At 41.5% G+C, this 20,522-nt stretch overlaps 1 long non-coding RNA gene across 1 annotated transcript; it reads right to left on the bottom strand.

Moving 5' to 3' along the window:
- Positions 1 to 1,097: 1,097 nt before the first annotated feature.
- LOC133381248 (uncharacterized) lies at positions 1,098 to 10,400 on the bottom strand. Its single transcript, XR_009761650.1, has 3 exons — positions 10,328 to 10,400; positions 6,327 to 6,478; positions 1,098 to 1,287 (listed from the first exon to the last, which is right to left on the bottom strand). It is a non-coding gene; the product is annotated as an uncharacterized LOC133381248 (long non-coding RNA).
- Positions 10,401 to 20,522: the final 10,122 nt, after the last annotated feature.

Here is a 20,522-nt window from a genome sequence, read left to right as displayed (position 1 = left end):
TGAGGATACCATTTTCATACAGCTTCAACAATAGGTCAAGCATCTGTTTTATTACATGATCCTGGGCTTGAGCTCCTGAACCTACCATCTGAACCCCACACAACAGAAATACACTCCCACCTTCAGCCAAATGGTCTAGCCGAAGGAGGCAGGGCTCTTCTAAAATTACACCTCCTACCCCTTCTGCAGATCAAACTGCTGACTCCTCTTCCAAACGTGACTGATTTTTCTATCAGAAAACCTCTATTCTTTCTATATGTTTGCTATTCTGAGGAATGTTGCTACTTTGGACTCTTTCTCTTTTTCTGCCGCTATCCCAATGTTGGCAGAGTCAACACGTGGGCAATCCTGGGATGTATTTCCCGATGGTGAGGGTGCAAAGTCTCCCCCGCAATATGGGTTGACCAGTTGTTCTAATTGTTTAGGTCTTGTTGTGTTCTTAATTTTTTTTTGTCATTCCATGCCCTCTCAAAGTCACATTATTCTTCCCATTCTCACCAATCCAACCTCCAGCTATAACAAACTTAGGAAATGTCTGGATTAAAACAGTTTTCCCTTAACATGAATGGATTGGGGACTCCTGTGAAGTGTGCTAAAATCGGAACTTTATTATGGAAGGCAGATCCTGATATCACCTTTTTGTAAGAAATTCATCAAAAAGATGTACCCTCTAATAAACTTAAAGGTTGGTGGATGGGCAATTATTACATAGCTTGTGGATCATCCAAATCCAGAGGAGTTGCCATTATTATAGCTTCTAGATATCCTTTCCACATGGCAGAGTCGCTTTTGGATCCCAAAGGATGCTACTTATTTCTTCGCTGTTCTAGAGGAGACTCAAAAATAACTCTGGCATCTATCTACTGCCCAAACACTCAACAACTCTTCTTCTTGCTTGATCTCTTAACTTGTATTGAAACATTTGCTGAAGGTGATATTGTTGGAGGGGATTTTAATGATGTTCTGCACTATGGTAAAGATAGGAGTGGAGCAAATCGCCCCACTCCCTGTCCTAACTCAGATTTCTCCCATGTAATAGATAAATTAGCTTTAATAGACATTTGGCGGGAACATAACACAACAGAACACAATTACTCTTTTTACTCAAAAAGGCATAAGGTTTATTCACACATAGGCATGTTTCTGATCTCCAAAACGCTGCTCCCTGCTGTTGTTGATGCAGACGTTGGTCCAATTCTAATGTCTGATAATGCCCTTCTCTCATTGGTGGTAGATTTGAGGCAAAATGGCTCCCACACTGCCGCCTGGAGACTCAATACATCCCTCCTACACCAAAGAGATTTGGTTAGCAAACTTAAGGAGTCACTCTCTGAATATTTTAAGCTCAACATCTCCCTCGATCTCACCCAGGCGACAGTGTAGGATGGTATGAAATAAGTAATGAAAGGTTTTTGTATTAAAGAAACTTCCATACTAAAAAAAAACAGAGGGAAGCTGCTGGAACAGCTCTAATTGCAGAAATCTCTGCCGTTGAAACAGTCCATAGAAACAAGGGTGGCTCTAAGATATACCGCAAGCTAATAGCAAAACGTACAGAGCTGCAGGCTTATAACATAGACACTATTCATAAGTCTCTCATTTATATAAAACAGTGATACTTTGAAACAAGAACACTAAGCTGTTAGCCAATGCAGTGCTCAAATGGAGATTGAGAAATGTTCTTTCTAGTGTGCTCTCTCGTGAAGGCAAAAAATGTACCACGATTGATATTAGTTCTGCATTTGCTGGTTTTTACACTAATCTGTATGCTACAGATGCACTGGAAGATTTTTCTATTGACACATTTTTAACAGACCTTCAAATTCCCCTGTTGAGCCAGGAGCATATACTTAAATAGTCCTATTCTTTCTGAAGAAATAAAAGTCTCTATAACGCATCTGTAAAATGGAAAGATTCCATGTCTTGATGGCTTTGGTGCAGAATTTTATAAGACATTTAGTGAAATTCTCCTTCCTCATCTACAAGCACTGATTAATGGAATTATGAAGGGAGATAGGATCCCAGAGACCTGAAAACAAGCTAGAATAGTTGTCATCCCTAAACTTCATAAAGATCTGTGTTCTCTGGGCTCCTATCGCCCAATAGCTCACCTGAATCAAGATGCTAAGCTACTTACTTCAATAATGGCTCAGAGACTAAATGTATTTATCTCTAGATACATTTGCACCGATCAGACAGGTTTTATTCCTAAGCAGCAACTTTCAGATGCTGTAAGATGGGTTCTTAATATTGTCCATCACAGTTCATGAATAGGCGCTCTCTTGCACTACTTTCCCTAGATGCTTTCAAAGCCTTTGACCATCTTGAATGGCTTTTCCTACTCTGCTTATTAACTAAGTTAAATTTTGGTCCTTACTTCCTTGATGTCATTCATCAGTTTTAATCTGGTTCCCAAGTGACAATTCATATCAATGGATTTGATTCCCCTTTTATTAATTTAACAAGCAGCACCAAGCCAGGATGCCCTTTATTTCCTATATTATTTGTAATTGCAATAGAAATACTGGCTGATAAACTTAGAGCAGACCCTAATAAAAGGTTTGGTTATTAATGGCCAAGAGCCTGCAGCATCACCAATTATGCCGCCTGACGAGATCAGCCGCACAAGACATTCTCTCGGTTCCACCAACTAAAACAGCAAGGCTGGTACGGACCAGAGAGAGGGCATTTTCAATTGTGGCCCCCACCCTCTGGAGTTCCCTCCCGTTTGATCTTCATCATGCCCCCTCCTTAATTGGTTTCCGCCGTGCCTTGAAGACCTGGCTATTCAGGCAGGCCTATAGGATTTCTGAGATGGGTTAGTTGTTAGCGTGTTATTAACTGGAAGAATGGGTTAGATGATTGACGGTCTTATCTATTTTATATTGTATTTTATTCTTTTAATGTACGTCGCCTAGAGTGGCCGTTAATTCGGCCAGATAGGCGACTCAGAAATAAAATTTTATTATTATTATTTTTATTATTATTATTATTATTATCATCAACCTCTTTGCAGATGATGTACTCCTATTTTTACGAGAACCTCATGACGTGCTTCTCAGACTCTTGCCTGCTTTCACCCCTTTGTCAGGCCCCTTCCTATGGCTACCACTTTATCACGGTCCCACCTCAGGGTCCTGGTCTCAAAATGGTTCTCTCACCAGCTCTAGCACAGATCTCACAAGATCCCACTGCTAGGCAGCACCACCAACCACTCCCTGTTTCACAATATTGCCTTGAGACTTTGTCTTAGTCTCCTTCTGGCTTATTGTTACTTTGTGTCTGGGTGCACTTGCAGGCCACAACCCCCCTGTATCTTTGTGCCTATAAAGCATACAGCCCTGGGTTGCTTTGGATACTTGATGTTACACTATCTCTTCACCGCTGCCACCATTTGATACTGTTTCTCCACCTTGGTAAATATCCTGCCCACCCTTCTGGTCTGTGAAAGCCCCAGCCAAGGATCAGGCCTTTGGTAAACCAAGAAAATATTTATTTATAAACATAGGGAAATAACAAAATTACTTAAGGTATATTTAACAAGCGTATGGCTTCATACATTGTGTTACTCTTTATGTTTCTAGTCATATATAATCTGCCTCAATACCAGCCTAATATAATCCAAACCTCCAACCAACTCCTCAAGACTCCCCACAACCAACCACCCTCAGAACTCCCAAACTCCACCTCTTCTCAACTGTCATCCTCTCATTTATACCTTCAGCCACTCAAATGCTCAGCCAATCATCATACAGCATTCTCCAGCATTCTATCCCATGTACTCCCCCCTCTCACTCAGTCCACTTACCATATATACTTTAATAAACCTGCACTTACCATATTTACAGTAATATCTATATACAGGGACATCACAGTGCTCCCATGGCTGCAAATCCATTTAGCTAATTTTGAAGAAGTGGTGGGGTTAGAAATCAACTAGAGAAAGTTGGGATTTTTGTTTCATCAATTTCCCTTTACGAGCACAGGCTCACTTGAGTTATATATTTGGTCTCCCACGGGTGTTTGGTGACTTTAAATATCTAGGGGTAACTACTATCAAAGACTTAAAACAATTTAAAAAGCTTAACTTCGATCCATAATATGAGCTATTAAATCTGAGCTTTATTCTTGGAAAAACCTTTCCCTTTCTTGGCTTGGCAGGTGGCTGCAGTGAAAATGGCCATTCTGCTCAAATTCCTCTTCCTCTTCCAAATTCTCCCCATTTATCTCCTTGAGACACTCCTACAAAAATGGCACAAATGTTGATTCTTACTCTAATGGCGGTAAATGTTCTTGCTTAAGTAAAGCAAAAACTGTGTACAGTTCTGGTCGCCTCATCTCAAAAAGGATATTATAGAGTTGGAAAAGGTTCAGAAGAGGGCAACCACAATGATCAAGGGGATGGAGCGACTCCCTTACGAGGAAAGGTTGCAGCATTTGGGGCTTTTTAGTTTAGAGAAAAGGCGGGTCAGAGGAGACATGATAGAAGTGTATAAAATTATGCATGGCATTGAGAAAGTGGATAGAGAAAAGTTCTTCTCCCTCTCTCATAATACTAGAACTCGTGGACATTCAAAGAAGCTGAATGTTGGAAGATTCAGGACAGACAAAAGGAAGTACTTCTTTACTCAGCGCATAGTTAAACTATGGAATTTGCTCCCACAAGATGCAGTAATGGCCACCAGCTTGGACGGCTTTAAAAGAAGATTAGACAAATTCATGGAGGACAGGGCTATCAATGGCTACTAGCCGTGATGGCTGTGCTCTGCCACCCTAGTCAGAAGCAGCATGCTTCTGAAAACCAGTTGCCGGAAGCCTCAGGAGGGGAGAGTGTTCTTGCATTCGGGTCCTGCTTGCGGGCTTTACCCAGGCACCTGGTTGGCCACTGTGAGAACAGGATGCTGGACTAGATGGGCCACTGGCCTGATCCAGCAGGCTCTTCTTATGTTCTTATGTTCTTAAAGCAGTTCCAAATTGCTCGAATAATAAGGAAGTTTTTGGCATGCCATATCTGCAACTATATTATGAAGCATCGCAGATTAAACACCTTGCTCAAATGATTTGTTTTGATCTAAGTATACCTTGGATTTCAATGGAAATTACTTCGCAAGTGAAATGCCCATCGGCATGAGCACTCCCTTTGATATCACTGTTTAAATGTGCTCTTTCCTCAATCACATACACTTTCTTGAACACCACCTCGAAAATCTGGACTCATTGGGTCTGCAAACTAGTGCCTTGCCCATCCCCTTTTCTTCTATCACCCCAAATTTCATCACATTGACAAATATAGGCAATTTGAAGGTTGGAAGCAGAGGGGATTGCTAATGATGCAAGATCTGTTTGACCAAGGACATCCTTTACAAATTTCTCAATTAGAAAAACGTCTCTCTGGGTTAAGAGTCAACTGGTGTAGCATCTTACACGTATCCTCCTTTATAAACACAATTTACAAAGCAGAAGGTTTGCCACATTCTTTGACATCCTATAAAGCCCTATGTAAACAGGGAACTTCTAGCTAAAAAGGCACTATATAATTTATAGCCTCCTATTGGACTTTAAATATGGAAAAGAAAATTTGGCTCGTAAAGCTTGGGCTAAAGATCTGGGGAAGGAAATCACAGAAGAGGGATGGAGTGATATATGGGCAGGCCCACACTCAAGAGCTATCTCAGCCCTCATCAAAGAAAATGCTTTGAAAGTTATCCATCGGTGGCACCTCACTCTGGTCAAACTGAACTATATCAACTCCTCCCTCTCCCCTCTGTGCTGGAGGGGGTGCCCAATCTGTGGCTCTTTCTTACATTTATGGTGGGACTGTAATAAAGTTAAACAATTCTGGAGTGATGTTTTTCAAATTGCTAGTAAAGTTGTTAAAGCTACAATTATCCTGGATCCGTCCTTTGAACTTCTGTTCGTTAAAGGGGGGTTCCATTGTTCCTAAAACTCAGATGTCTCTCCTATCCAGATTCCTACTTGCAGTGAGGCTTGAAATAGGCGTAAACTGGAAGGGGGCAGAATACTTATTGATAAAAAATTGGTTTACCAGACTTTGGCAACTTGCACTAGATGAAAAATTAACTCAAGAACAAAAAAAAGCTTGGGGGGAGACATCCTCTGATAAATTTACTCCAGTATGGTATCCCTTTTTATGTTATGCTATGAGAGCCGGTGTGGTGTAGTGGTTAAGATATTGGGCTATGACCTGGGAGACCAGGGTTCGAATCCCCACACAGCCAAGAAGCTCACTGGGTGACCTTGGGACAGGTCACTGCCTCTCAGCCTCAGAAGGAGGCAATGGTAAACCTCCTCTGAATATCACTTACCATTAAAACCCTATTCATGGGTCGCCATAAGTCAGAATCAACTTGAAGGCAGTCCATTGTTGTTGTTGTTCCATCAAACATATCGATGGGGCAGAAGTGAGGCCATGTTCATCATTAACTTCCTTTTGGTGAGATGCTTCTTAATGCAAGATCTGTAAATAGGAAATCTGTGATTATCCAAGATCTTATTTTGGATGAACAAGCTGATTTATTATGCATTACCGAAACCTGGTTAGATGAAGCTGGCGGAGTGAACTTGATCAGTCTTTGCCCGCCCGGCTTCTTGGTTTTACATCAACCCAGGCTTGGGGATCCTGGAGGTGGAGTAGCAATAATATACAGAGAGACCATCTCTTTTACTAGAATGCCGCTCCCATCTCTCCCTGGGTTTGAAGCCCTTAGTCTAAAATCTGGCAGTCAGAATGGTTTGGTAATTTTATTGATCTATCGTTCCCCATGTTGCTCTATAACCACCTTGCAGGAGTTGTCGAATTTGATTTTGGAACTAATGCTGGTGTCCCCTAAACTGTTAGTATTGGGAGACTTCAACATTCATGTCAACTCCTCTTTATATGGTGCGGCCCGTGATTTTATGACGACTATGACCACTTTGGGACTATCACAGTTAATTAAGGAACCCACACATAGAGCTGGTCATACTCTTGATCTTGTTTTTTATACTGGCTCTGATGAAGAGGGTTTGACAATTAGTGACTTATCTATTCGCCCACTACTTTGGACAGATCATTACTTGATTAAATTCAAAATACCACCATTACATACTCCTTTTAGAGGAAAGAATCCTTTAAAAATGATTCGCCCAAAAAGATTATTAAATCCAATTGTTTTTTTATCTACTGTTGGAAAATTTTTCGTTCCCCGAACTAGTGATTCTATTGTTGATTTAGTAGATTCTTGGAACAATACAATGTCCAGGACTATAGATGTTATTGCCCCTTTACGTCCACTTACTCATTCTCGATCTAAAGTTGCCCCATGGTTTTCTAAAGAGCTGGCAGATATGAAACGGATTTACAGGGGCTTAGAGCGTCGTTGGTTGAAGACACGGAACCTTTTTGACCAACTTCAGGCTAGGAATTTTTTGAAGCATTATATGACATGTAGACTTACGGCACAAAGAGCCTTTTTCTCGGCTGCCATTTCGTCTGCTGACAGCCGACCAAAAGAACTCTTCCAGGTGGTTAAGGATCTGCTTAATCATGATCAACATAAGCCGAATTTTGATCATTCTGCCTCCCGTTGCCAAGAACTAGCCACATATTTTAGTACTAAGGTTGCCCAGATTCGTTCTGATCTTGACACTAATAACGTTGTAATCGATGCTATGCCCTCTACTACTGTTACTGTCTGCTCTTCCATTTTAGACTCATTTCAGCTTGTCCATCCTGCTGATATAGATAATCTTTTGGAAGAGATGAGACCCACCACGTGCTTACTGGATCCGTGTCCCTCCTGGATTATAAAACAGTCCAGAAAGGGACTTGCAAACCGGATCAGTGAGGTGATCAACGCTTCCCTTCAGCAAGGCCACCTTCCAGGAAGCCTAAAGGAAGCAATCGTTATTCCCTTATTAAAAAAGCCTTCCTTGAACCCGTCCTGCTTAGACAGTTTTCGTCCTGTGTCCAACTTACCTTTTTTAAGTAAAATTATTGAGAAAGTGGTGGCCTCTCAGCTCCAGAGTTTTCTGAAGCTGACAAATTACTATGACTCATCTCAGTCTGGCTTTAGGCCGGGTCATGGAACTGAGACTGTATTGGTGGCCTTAGTGGATGACCTCCGGAGAGAGTTAGATAGGGGGAAAGTTTCTCTGTTAGTCCTTCTTGATCTTTCAGCAGCGTTTGACACGATTGACCATGATATTCTCTTGGGCCGCCTCTCTGAGATAGGCTTACGAGGCACTGTTTTTCAGTGGCTCCGCTCTTTCTTGGAGGGCAGATCACAGAGAGTACTATTTGGGGATTTTAGCTCTGATCCCTGGCCATTGTCATGCGGAGTACCACAAGGCTCAGTGCTTTCACCGATGCTGTTTAATGTTTACATGAAACCGCTGGGAGAGGTTATCCGGAGGTTTGGAATTCGATTTCATCAATATGCTGATGACACCCAGCTTTATTTTTCCTTCCCTCCGGATACGAGAGATGCTATCCTCCCTTTAAATAACTGTCTAACAGCAGTTAAGACCTGGATGATGCAGAACAAGCTGAAATTGAACCCAGATAAAACAGATGCTGATGGTTGGGAACCGAACCAAGTTGGAAATAGGGAATGTACCGTTATTAGACAGAGTTTCACTCCCTTTAAAGACCCAGGTTCGTAGTCTGGGTGTCCTTCTGGATTCGGCCTTGACTTTGGAGGCCCATGTCTTAGCAACTTCCAGAAGCGCCTTTGCCTGCCTAAAATTGGTTCGCCAATTGCGCCCTTTCCTGGAACTCTCTGACCTAACCACGGTTACCCATGCCTTGGTTACGTCTAAGTTAGACTACTGTAACTCGCTTTATACTGGACTTCCCCTTAAAATACTTCATCAACTGAAGCTAGTCCAAAGAGCAGCTGCCAGGATGCTAATAGGAGCAGGCTGGCGAGTCCATACTACCCCGCTCCTAAAACAACTGCACTGGCTTCCAATTCCTTATCGAGTTCAGTTTAAAATTCTAGTCTTAACGTTTAGAGCTTTATCTGGTTCAGGCCCTAGTTATCTTTCAAATCATCTTTCGTTTTATGAGCCTGCTCGTTCTTTAAGATCTTCATTAGACCCCGGCCTTAATATTCCCTCTTTTTCCCAAATTCATCAGACTGGCATTAGGAATAAATTGTTTTCGGTGGTAGCACCAACCCGTTGGAATTCTCTTCCGCAGGAAATTCGTTCTTCCCCCTCTCTAATTAGTTTTCGTCGCCAAGTTAAGACCTTTTTATTTCAGTTAGCTTTTGAATTGTAGCGTGAGAGATAATTTATATTTTTTATTTATTGTATATTGTATGATGTGTTTGCACTATGTTATTGTTTTTGGCCGCTTAGAATTCTTTGGAACTGAAGCAGGATATAAACTTTTTAAATAAAATAAATAAATATGTACCCTGCTTTTTAATCCTATTATTTTGCTTTCTGGTATTCTTTTTATTTCATATATAAAGCTTCTGTTGCTGAATGTACTATTTTTTATTTTATATAGAGTGACATGTTTATTGTACTTTGATTGTTGTTTTACTTGTTTGTTGTTACATTTCCTAGAAATCTCAACAAAACACCATTCACAAAGTAAAGGCTTTGATTTTAAAAAAAGAAAGCATGAAAGAAGTTATTTTGCCTAGCTTAGCAAAACTTCCAGTAATTTGGGTAAGGGGCATAGCTCAACTTTCGAGTCAGTCGCACTTTGGGGCAGGACTTTAGGGCAGATGTCTAGGGCTCCACTCAGCAGAATGAACAAGAAGGCTCCCAAATGCATCAGGGCTGGCTTACCACACTTTGAAATATAAAAAGGAGGTCAAAAACCAGAATGCTGGAAAGATATGGCTTTATTCTGTGCACAAAGGCATCTAATAATTTCTTGTGTATAAAAAAGATGAATTTCTGTATAAAATATATATATAATATATATCAAAGCCCAACGCATTTCAGCCTGTGTAGTCAAGCCTTCATCAGGGGCTACTATATAAAACAATGAATATTCTTTAAAAAAACATACTAACAACTGAAACACACACATTCATTTTTAGAAGGACACAGTTACAATTACAAAAATTGCTTTCATATTTCTCAAAATATAATTACAAAACTCTAACAACTTAAATGCATACTGACAACTTAAACACACTCATTTTCATTTCTAGGAGGATACAGTTACAGCCAAATGTTACTTTCATTATATATCAAAATATGGTTGCAAAACTTTAACAACTTAAATACATATCTTATTCTGAAAGACCAATCACAGAATAATATTGCAGTCAATATTGCTTCAATATTTTCAAAATATACTTACAAAATAAATTCTTCTGTGAAGTATTATGACAACCTGGTATTTTCCTTATTGCTGTTGTCATGTAAAGCAAACTGAAACCCAAATTCAAAGAAATATAGAACTCTATAGCATGTAATGAGTTGAACCTGCTTGATAATTACTTCACCACACCTGACTTGAGTTGACTATGTTTGTTCTGAATTAGAGTAGAGGTAACAGATTGAATTCCTCATTTAACCCATTCTTATTGCAATCTTCGTCCTTAAAAAAACAGCTATGGAATAGAGGATATCCATCCCCTATTATTGAGAATAACTTTAAAAAAGCAGCTAATAAGAAACGGGAGGAACTCTTCATAAAATCATCACAAAGAGATTACAGGCCAGTTAGCTTAACTTCTGTCCCTGGAAAACTGGTAGAAAGTATTATTAAAGCTAGATTAACTAAGCACATAGAAGAACAAGCCTTGCTGAAGCAGAGCCAGCATGGCTTCTGCAAGGGAAAATCCTGTCTCAGTAACCTATTAGAATTCTTTGAGAGTGTCAACAAGCATATAGATAGAGGTGATCCAGTGGACATAGTGTACTTAGACTTTCAAAAAGCGTTTGACAAGGTACCTCACCAAAGACTTCTGAGGAAGCTTAGCAGTCATGGAATAAGAGGAGAGGTCCTCTTGTGGATAAGGAATTGGTTAAGAAGCAGAAAGCAGAGAGTAGGAATAAACGGACAGTTCTCCCAATGGAGGGCTGTAGAAAGTGGAGTCCCTCAAGGATCGGTATTGGGACCTGTACTTTTCAACTTGTTCATTAATGACCTAGAATTAGGAGTGAGCAGTGAAGTGGCCAAGTTTGCTGACGACACTAAATTGTTCAGGGTTGTTAAAACAAAAAGGGATTGTGAAGAGCTCCAAAAAGATCTCTCCAAACTGAGTGAATGGGCGGAAAAATGGCAAATGCAATTCAATATAAACAAGTGTAAAATTATGCATATTGGAGCAAAAAATCTTAATTTCACATATACGCTCATGGGGTCTGAACTGGCGGTGACCGACCAGGAGAGAGACCTCGGGGTTGTAGTGGACAGCACGATGAAAATGTCGACCCAGTGTGCGGCAGCTGTGAAAAAGGCAAATTCCATGCTAGCAATAATTAGGAAAGGTATTGAAAATAAAACAGCCAATATCATAATGCCGTTGTATAAATCTATGGTGCGGCCGCATTTGGAATACTGTGTACAGTTCTGGTCGCCTCATCTCAAAAAGAATATTATAGAGTTGGAAAAGGTTCAGAAGAGGGCAACCAGAATGATCAAGGGGATGGAGCGACTCCCTTACGAGGAAAGGTTGCAGCATTTGGGGCTTTTTAGTTTGGAGAAAAGGCGGGTCAGAGGAGACATGATAGAAGTGTATAAAATTATGCATGGCATTGAGAAAGTGGATAGAGAAAAGTTCTTCTCCCTCTCTCATAATACTAGAACTCGTGGACATTCAAAGAAGCTGAATGTTGGAAGATTCAGGACAGACAAAAGGAAGTACTTCTTTACTCAGCGCATAGTTAAACTATGGAATTTGCTCCCACAAGATGCAGTAATGGCCACCAGCTTGGACGGCTTTAAAAGAAGATTAGACAAATTCATGGAGGACAGGGCTATCAATGGCTACTAGCCGTGATGGCTGTGCTGTGCCACCCTAGTCAGAGGCAGCATGCTTCTGAAAACCAGTTGCCGGAAGCCTCAGGAGGGGAGAGTGTTCTTGCACTCGGGTCCTGCTTGCGGGCTTCCCCCAGGCACCTGGTTGGCCACTGTGAGAACAGGATGCTGGACTAGATGGGCCACTGGCCTGATCCAGCAGGCTCTTCTTATGTTCTTATGTTCTTATTACTTTAATTGCATGAGATGGGCATAGGTGCCATTTAATAATAAAGAATACAGGTCATGTGTCAGCTGTCATGAATAATATCATAGCACCTCTACTCAGGGGTCTGCACTGGTTGCTGATTACCTGGGCGTTTTCAAGGTGTTACTATTAGTATATAAAGCCCTTAACAGCTTGGAACCAGTTTACTGGAGGGATTGTCTTATCCCATATGTGCCCACTCGAGCACTTCAATCTGTGGAACAGGCACTGTTACAGATGCCACATAAAATCCATTCCGCACTTGTAAAAAATTGTTCTTTTAATGTGGTAGCACCTACTCTTTAGAACTCCGTGCCTATTGACAAGAGGCAGGAGCCTTCACTCTATTCTTTTCAGTTCCTGCTTAAAACTCTTTTGTTTAGGCAAGCCTGTCCAGACACCTAGATGTTAATGTGCTTTAATCTATTTAATCTGTTGCTATTTTGTTTTTAAAATGTTTTTTTTTAACAATTAAGCAGTATATACGTTTAATTAAATAGAATGTTGTGATTCATGGTCAAGTTTCAGATCACTGCTGAGAAATTCCCTATGTACTCACTATGGGAAGATTTTTGGAAGGAAACACTTGGGCTTTCCCTGTGCTTCGTTTCAGCTTCCTCCGATTACATGTACTATCACTATGTTCAGAGTGACACTCACATTAAACACATGAGACATGTGCAGAGTTCCAGTTGACCCATTGGTTTCGGTAACAGTGGGCAAAATTGAATCTTGCCTTGGAGGAATCTCGGAACGTCAAGAAGTCTGCTCTCCTGGATAGTTTGCTTGTTCTTTATCCAAGTCTTTTGTCCCAATGCTGTTTTCCAAAAGTGAATCTATGGTTCAGTTTTCTGGATCATTGCTCCGTTCAATAGCCTCCCATGGCATCTGTTTCTTTACACTGATAAACATCTCCTGGGTGCTTGAACACTGGAATTAATTCCATTTACTTTTCATCTGGCAGCAATTCAAATGCTTTGTTACAAGACTCGCATTCATTTGGCTCACTTTTCATTACCTGTCTCTTCTGGTCTGTCTTAGTGACAGTCTTTATCTCCTGAACAGTGGGGGTGGGGTGGGGAACAGAGGCGGGACTGAGGAGAAGTAGCCTCTATCAGGACCAAACATATTTTTGGCTGACCTACATTGATCCTATAGGGTTGTTTTTTTACACAGAAAAATCAGTCCATCAACTTTTCTGACTTTTTTCAAAACAGTTTTCAGAAGGTGAAACATTCTTCAGAGCATGAGATCACTGAGCATATTTGGAAAAGCTGGGGGAAAGGAAATAAGAAAACTCAGATCTGTGCATATCTACAAGGCTGGCCCTTCTCTTAGGCAGAGTGAGACAGCTGCCTCAGAGAAAAATGCTAGGGAGTGGGGATCATCACTTAGGTATTAGAGGTCAGAGTAATGTGTGCCACACAGCCTGCCCTATGGCCCTTGTTGTCCTCCAGTGCCATAGAAAATGCTCCCCCAATGCCAGTATTGAAGTAAACCCCTCACTGGATCGTCACCTTGTAGTGGTGAGTGGGCTTGTGTGTTCCAATGAACCCTGTGAGCGATGCCGTCGGGAGTCATGTGCTCCCAGCAGGGTCACCCATGGCGGTAAGGTCAAGGGAGAGGAACCAGACAAAGAACGATCCAATAATGTCCTCAATGGCAGAACAGGTGAAGGATAACAATGTGTACGTTACAAAGGCTGTGAAGGCGGATGAGGGCTGCAGCACATAAAAGACTTCCAATCATCGTGGTATCCATGCCGTTGGATCAAAGCAATTTTCTGTCAAGATTGTGTGTTGATCGTTGTGCACCATGGAACATCTTCCATCTGGAAACCTATATCCTCACTGTGGGAGGCTGTGTGGATCCAGAATTGGCCTCCACAGTCGCTTACTGGCCCACTGTTAAAGACCTTGTCTTGGAAGACAATCTTACTCTGCCACAAGTGATCGCCAATGATTGAAGTAAGATTCACCTGCCAGGCCTCTCTGCTTTTATTCATAAGTGGGGGAGGGGGAGAGATGTCATTTTGTCCTTTCTCAGAGCTTGGAAAAGTTACTTTTTTGAACTACAACTCCCATCAGCCCAATCCAGTGGCCATGCTGGCTGGGGCTGATGGGAGTTGTAGTTCAAAAAAGTAACTTTTCCAAGCTCTGTGATGCATATTAGCATAGGTTGGGAGGGGGCAACTGGACCAGAACCCCATAGACCAACCATTTTTACCTTGCTCCTGGCAAACCTGTGAAATGTTAATCAAGGTACCCTCAAAGGTTTAGCCACATTGTAACTTGTAAGGCAACCCACTCTCCATCCAGGCGAGCAAGATGCATTATCGCATTTCAAGAACACATTTGGCCAGGCAAAAGCACCGGAGAAGGGCATGGAGCAGGGGTGGTGAGAGGTATGGCCTAGGGAGGGAGGTGCGGGCTAGGCACAATCCTAAGGGCCAAACAGAGAGATCTGTAGACCTGCATTCAGCTCCTGAGTCTGAGGCTCTCCATCTCTATGGTAAAGAACAGGCATATTCTTCACATTACTGATTGAAGGTGTTTTTGTTTTTGTTCCGACAGGCTTTCCCAGCTGAATGAATGGCTCTCCGCCATGGGCATCAATTTGGTTTAGTTTGAAATAAACCTGCTGTCCTCTATGCTTTTAACTTTTTTTTCTGTTTGTATTATACATCACCATGAGATGATTGTAGAAAGTGATTAATAAATTAATAATAAATGCGCTAACTCAACCGCTATCACTCTCCTGTCAGGGTACTAAGCCTTGGTTTCAGTTCTGTTCTATGCAGTATGTTTACAGTGCCTCTCATGCTCTCTTCAAAGCAAGCAGGTGCCTAATTAACTCCAGTCCCATATATCGGAACAACAAGAACTTCACCTTTGATTCAAAGTAAATGATGGCTATCTACATGCAATTATGCAATGGTTTATGAAAAATTGTGCTAACTCCTTGATTAGAGGCTGATGCAATAATCTGGTTCTGTTTGACACTTTTATTAAGAGAATTGTATTGATATATTCAGCATTCAATACAAGTATGAGTTTGGAGTGTGGCCCATAGTAGATCCTGGAAGAAATAATGATTTCAGACTATAGTCCTACACATTCTTTTTAAGGAGTATCTTCCATTGAATTCAGTCAGATTAACTTCTGAGTAAACATTTTAGGATTGTGCTGCACGTGAGTTAATCTACACCTGGCTGGTGAGAGTTTTAAATATCATCTGTCAATAGGTTCTATTGTGCTTACTCTTGAGTAAGTGCATGTAGGATTGTAGCCTGTGTTTTCTTATAAAATAACTGCACACTTTTATCGGAATAATTTCCTCCGAACACAATGGGACTTATAAACGTGGTCAGAATTTTATACTGATAATATAATACTCTCTGGACTATTCCATGTAAAAAAAAGAAATTAATAGTGTCAGCTACAAAAAAAAATAGGTGTAACTCCAATGGCAGAGGGGATTATAAGATTGTTATATTGCAGGACAGTGGCGACTGGTGGCAATATGTCAGTGGGGCAATGGAATCCGCTCCGGGCTTTAGTCCTTTTCAAGGAGTTTCTTGAAAGTTTGGACTAAACCCCAAAGTGGATTCCACTGCCCCACTGACATGGAGCCTCCAGCCGCCACTGTTGCAGAGTCTTTCTGCTTCAACTAATGAGGGAGGATGTTCTGCCCTGCACCTCTGCTTTTAACATCTGTTTGATCTGCAGAAATCAGTAGGCGAAACTTAACAACAAAGAGATAAGTGTTGTTACACCTTTAATGGCGGAAGATCACACCACTGTTAAAAGTACAGCTGCAGAGGCCAGTCCAAATGCTGGCAACCTTATTCTCACCCCAGCCAAGAAAAAAAAACTTGCTGCCTCAGTATTTTAAGAATATGGCTGAGGAGGTAGGGAAGCTGTCACACTTCTATAAATTCATGTTGTCAGTGGGTAATGATCCTGAAAAGACTCATTCACACTGACAACACAAACACACATTTACTAGATGATCCTCTCTTGAGAGGAAATTTTGAACAGAAAATTTAACAGGCAAAGCATTTCCTAGCATGATGATAATGTGGTGAGGAACATTTCACCTGCTAAACTCCTGTGTGTCAGGCTGCTGTTAAAGGCACAGAAGCAGGACCAGTTTAGAAGTTCACTTCATAAACAGTTCTGTCACAAAACAAACCGAATTTAATATGAAGTCCATGTGTAGGTGTTTTAGTTGCTTAAATATTGACATCATACCAATGACAATAAAATTAAAAACTGTGGTAGATGAAATACTAAATATAAATTTGTGACAAATACAGGTGTGGTTGCCATGGAAGATGATCAAGGCAAACCTGCCTAATGGAATTTTCAGCAGATCTGTTAAAATTTATGATGGCCTTAAATAAGACTTTCAGTAAGTGTTGTGAAGGCAAAAAGAAGGCTATAAACATTGCATCTGCAGCCTGCTACTGATTTACAACAGAGCAGTGCTACATTTGCAAGAACAATTTGATGTCAGATGAAACTGCCTCACAACGCAGCAATTCTGTGTGAGCTTCTACAGTCAGAGAACCAAGGCACATAGCATGTCCTTAGGTAGGAATAGTATAATCTGGAGCCATCATCATTATGCCACATTCTTACAACCAACAGACTCCTATGCAAATGAGCAGAGCAGGAGAAGATGGCTGACTGGCTACATCGCTAAAGAGGGTAGGCCTAGCATTAAGTTATGTGAAACAAATTGCTCAGGCAGGAAATTTGGGGCACCATGGTCAATTTTTGAGTATATTATTTTTGGCAGTAGTCAACAAACTTGCTCCATCAGTACAAGGAACTCTGCTTCTGCAATGAAACTCCCCCACCCCAGCCATCTAAATCTATTCTGGACATTCCCTTAACCCACTGGAGCAGATTTGGGGAGGGTGCATGGTACACAGGTAGAGGGGGGGAGTTCCTTTGTGCAAGCAAAAATCCTTGTGCTGACAGAATGTTGGATACCACCATATGTTTCTACAATAATGGACAGTGCCATCTGGATTTGATGCCTCTTGCATTGAAACAAAGTACTAAAACATAGGCATAAAACTTATCGAGCGCCAGGTAGTTGGTCCATCTAGCCTAGTACTTGTACTGAAGCTCTCTAGGGTCTTCAGAAGAGGACTTTCCTATTAATGTTCTCTGTGCTTCTGGAGGTACCAGGGACAGGACCTAGGTAGGTTTGCATAAAAAACAGCTGTTTGAGTCTCTGCTTAATAAACTGAGATATGCATGTTCCTTTTGCCTACACACCATCCTTATGCCACCTCTTCCCCTTCCAGAGCACCATAATTAACTCAGGAAGTCTTAATTTAACCATATCTTCTTCCCCTTACATCTAAACTATGGTAGCCATAGTTTTTAGGTTTGGATTCAAGGGGAACATATGGTTTATGGAAGATTTCCTGGGTTCAGATAAATGCTTTGAGAAGGGGTGGTGCAAGGACAGACTATGCAGGCACAAGGCTTGTGCACATCTCAGCTTATTAAACCAAGATTTGTATGTCTGAATCCGCTCCACCACCAAGCTACAAGTCCCTTCCATGTCTTGGACCATCTCTGATTGACATCTGTCACCAAGGTGAGGGGGAAGGCTCATTTCCATATACTGAGGTCTTCATGCAGACCCTGGCCTGTCATCTAGTGGGAATGCTCTAACAATTTCCTGCAGGTGATTGGACTAGACTAGGTAGGCCCTCTCTAACTTTATGAATTAAATAGCTGATTTTTTTTAAAAAAGACTCACCAATGTAGAGTTGACCCCCCTCCATTCCTCCCTAAACCTATAATTAGAAAAGAGATGTATAACTTAGACTATAAATATGGCGGCATTGCCCCCTCTTTTTACTAATCCTGTTCCTGGGCCATTAACAGCAGCTTGCTATTGAAAAATCTAACAAGAGAAACTTTTCCCCAGTGTGGAGATAAAATGAAAGGGAAAGCTTAACCTGTTTGCTGTTTGGTCATAGCTAGCTGTGGTTAAAGGCAGAGTACCAGGATCGGGGTGGGGGAGGCAGGAGGACAGAAGCCGACAGCTTCAGGTGACAGCAATGGAATAAGAGCGTATGATGAGCAGTATGAGATTCAGACCAAGGTCTCCATTTCCTCCCATTCTACAAGAATACGTTAACATGATAGATGCTGATGTGGTAGCTTCTCCTTGCCATTGATGTCTGTTTGGATGGCTCAGTTTCTTGACAGTTCCATTCCCAGGAGTTAGCTTTGTGAGCCTGTGGTTAAACATAAGAGGCCATTTCTCCTGAGTGGTAAGGAAACACAGCCTGGCAACCAAGAGGTCTTCTGTATTTTTAAAAGCTGTGGAGGGAGGAGGGAGAATTCCACCTTGTGATTTTTCCCATTACAGAGTTGCAAGAACACCTGCACTTGGCTGACTTTCTCTTCTCCTAAAGATACAGGATCAGGATCAGGCCAAGAACCTGGCAACCCTAGTATATATAGCCTTTAGGCCCAACACACATTTTATGACAAATCTATGTGAGGATACTGCTGAAAATGGCAGCTATATTATGTTGTCCTGATGACAAAAAAGTCTTTGTTTCTCTTCTCCCATTAAGCATCATTGGCTTCTGCTGGAATGGAAATGTGGAAAACCGAGGCATCAGGATGCAGGTAGGTTCTACAAGACATTTTGGCAGGTGTGGAGAACCTTTGGCTTTCCAGAGGCTGCTGAACTACAACTCCTATCAGCCCTAGCAAGAATGGCCAATGGCTGGGGATGATAGGTGCTATAGTTCAGCATGATCTAGAGGGCCAAAGATTATCTACACCTGTAGAGAGAGAAGAGGGAGATAAATATGGGGCTGCTTTGTTTGTTTTGCAGCACCACATTTTTTGGGTGCAATTCCAAATTCCACATTCACTGGGAGTAAGTCCCATTGAACTCAATGGGGTTTGATTCTGAGTAGACATGTATAGGATCACAACAGGGGATCCCCCCCAATATGTCCATGCTGCTGATTTTGCATCTGTTGAATTTTAACCTGTCTCACAACTGTTTTGGAATCTTGCTGAAAATGGGGTGGCAATACTTTTCATGGGCTAGAAGTGTCTTTTATTGTAGGGTGCTGAATTACACGAAAGTGGTACTTTTCAAGTACCCAAATCAGATTTGAACAGTCAATTATCCAAATTAACGTGGAGCACTTTAATTCAAGTTAGTGCTTATTAAGATAATTATACTTTAGTTTTATAGCTGAGTAATTAATGCATTTAGGTATGCCAACTTTTTATTGTGTTTTAAACGGCAGCCTGGCCTGCAGAAATTAAGAGGTGATGATTTTCCTGACATGGAAAGAAGTGGTAAGAGAAGCTCCACCTGTATGCTACAAGAACAGGGCTAAGGGGGGGGTGAGCAACCTGGGTAGAGCAATCCTATGCTTGGATTAGGATTGGAGGCATATATCCTCATATGCTGGCACCACATGCAAGGCCTGCTCAGCGCGGGAGAAAAGAATCAATGAAAAAATGAAATAGTCAATGGGAGGGAGATTTATTGTGCCAAATCCAGGACTAGTGTAAAGTTGTCCTGTTGATAGGATGTTGCTGTGATTTGAAGGGGTATAGAATACAGTCATTTGAAATGTGGTGCTGGAGGAGAGCGTTGCGCGTACCATGGACCCCGAAAAAGACAAATAATTGGGTGTTAGAGCAAATTAAACCAGAACTGTCACTAGAAGCTAAAATGATGAAACTGAGGTTATCATACTTTGGACACATCATGAGAAGACATGATTCATTAGAAAAGATAATAATGCTGGGAAAAACAGGAGGAAGTAGAAAAAGAGGAAGGCCAAACAAGAGATGGATTGATTCCATAAATGAAGCCACAGACCTGAACTTACAAGATCTGAACAGGGTGGTTCATGACAGATGCTCTTGGAGGTCGCTGATTCATAGGGTCACCATAAGTCGTAATCGACTTGAAGGCACATAACAAGAAGAAGAATACAGTATAACTATGCTCTTCCCCTATGCTGTCTATGATTATACCCATTCTGCAGGTGTATCTGGGGGTGTTCCACCAGCATATTATTAGCAGTAATGCAGCATATCTGGACTTCTGCCAGTGTAGTGGGTTTCTACTGAATCCTGTATGTCTCTCAGTTGGCAAATCTCCAGTACAGGATTGTGCCCTAAATATGGGCGGGCGGTAGCTCTGGGGCAGATTCTTTGCTTTGCCTGCAGAACGTCCCAGGTTCAATCCTTGGCATCTCTGGTTAAGACCAAGAAAGACCCTGTTTGAGATACTCGAGAACTGCTGCCA

Source organism: Rhineura floridana, chromosome 1, assembly GCF_030035675.1.
Source record: "Rhineura floridana isolate rRhiFlo1 chromosome 1, rRhiFlo1.hap2, whole genome shotgun sequence".
Taxonomy (NCBI): domain Eukaryota; kingdom Metazoa; phylum Chordata; class Lepidosauria; order Squamata; family Rhineuridae; genus Rhineura; species Rhineura floridana.
Note: the sequence above shows the minus strand (reverse complement) of the source record. Positions and strands in the feature narration are given on the sequence as shown.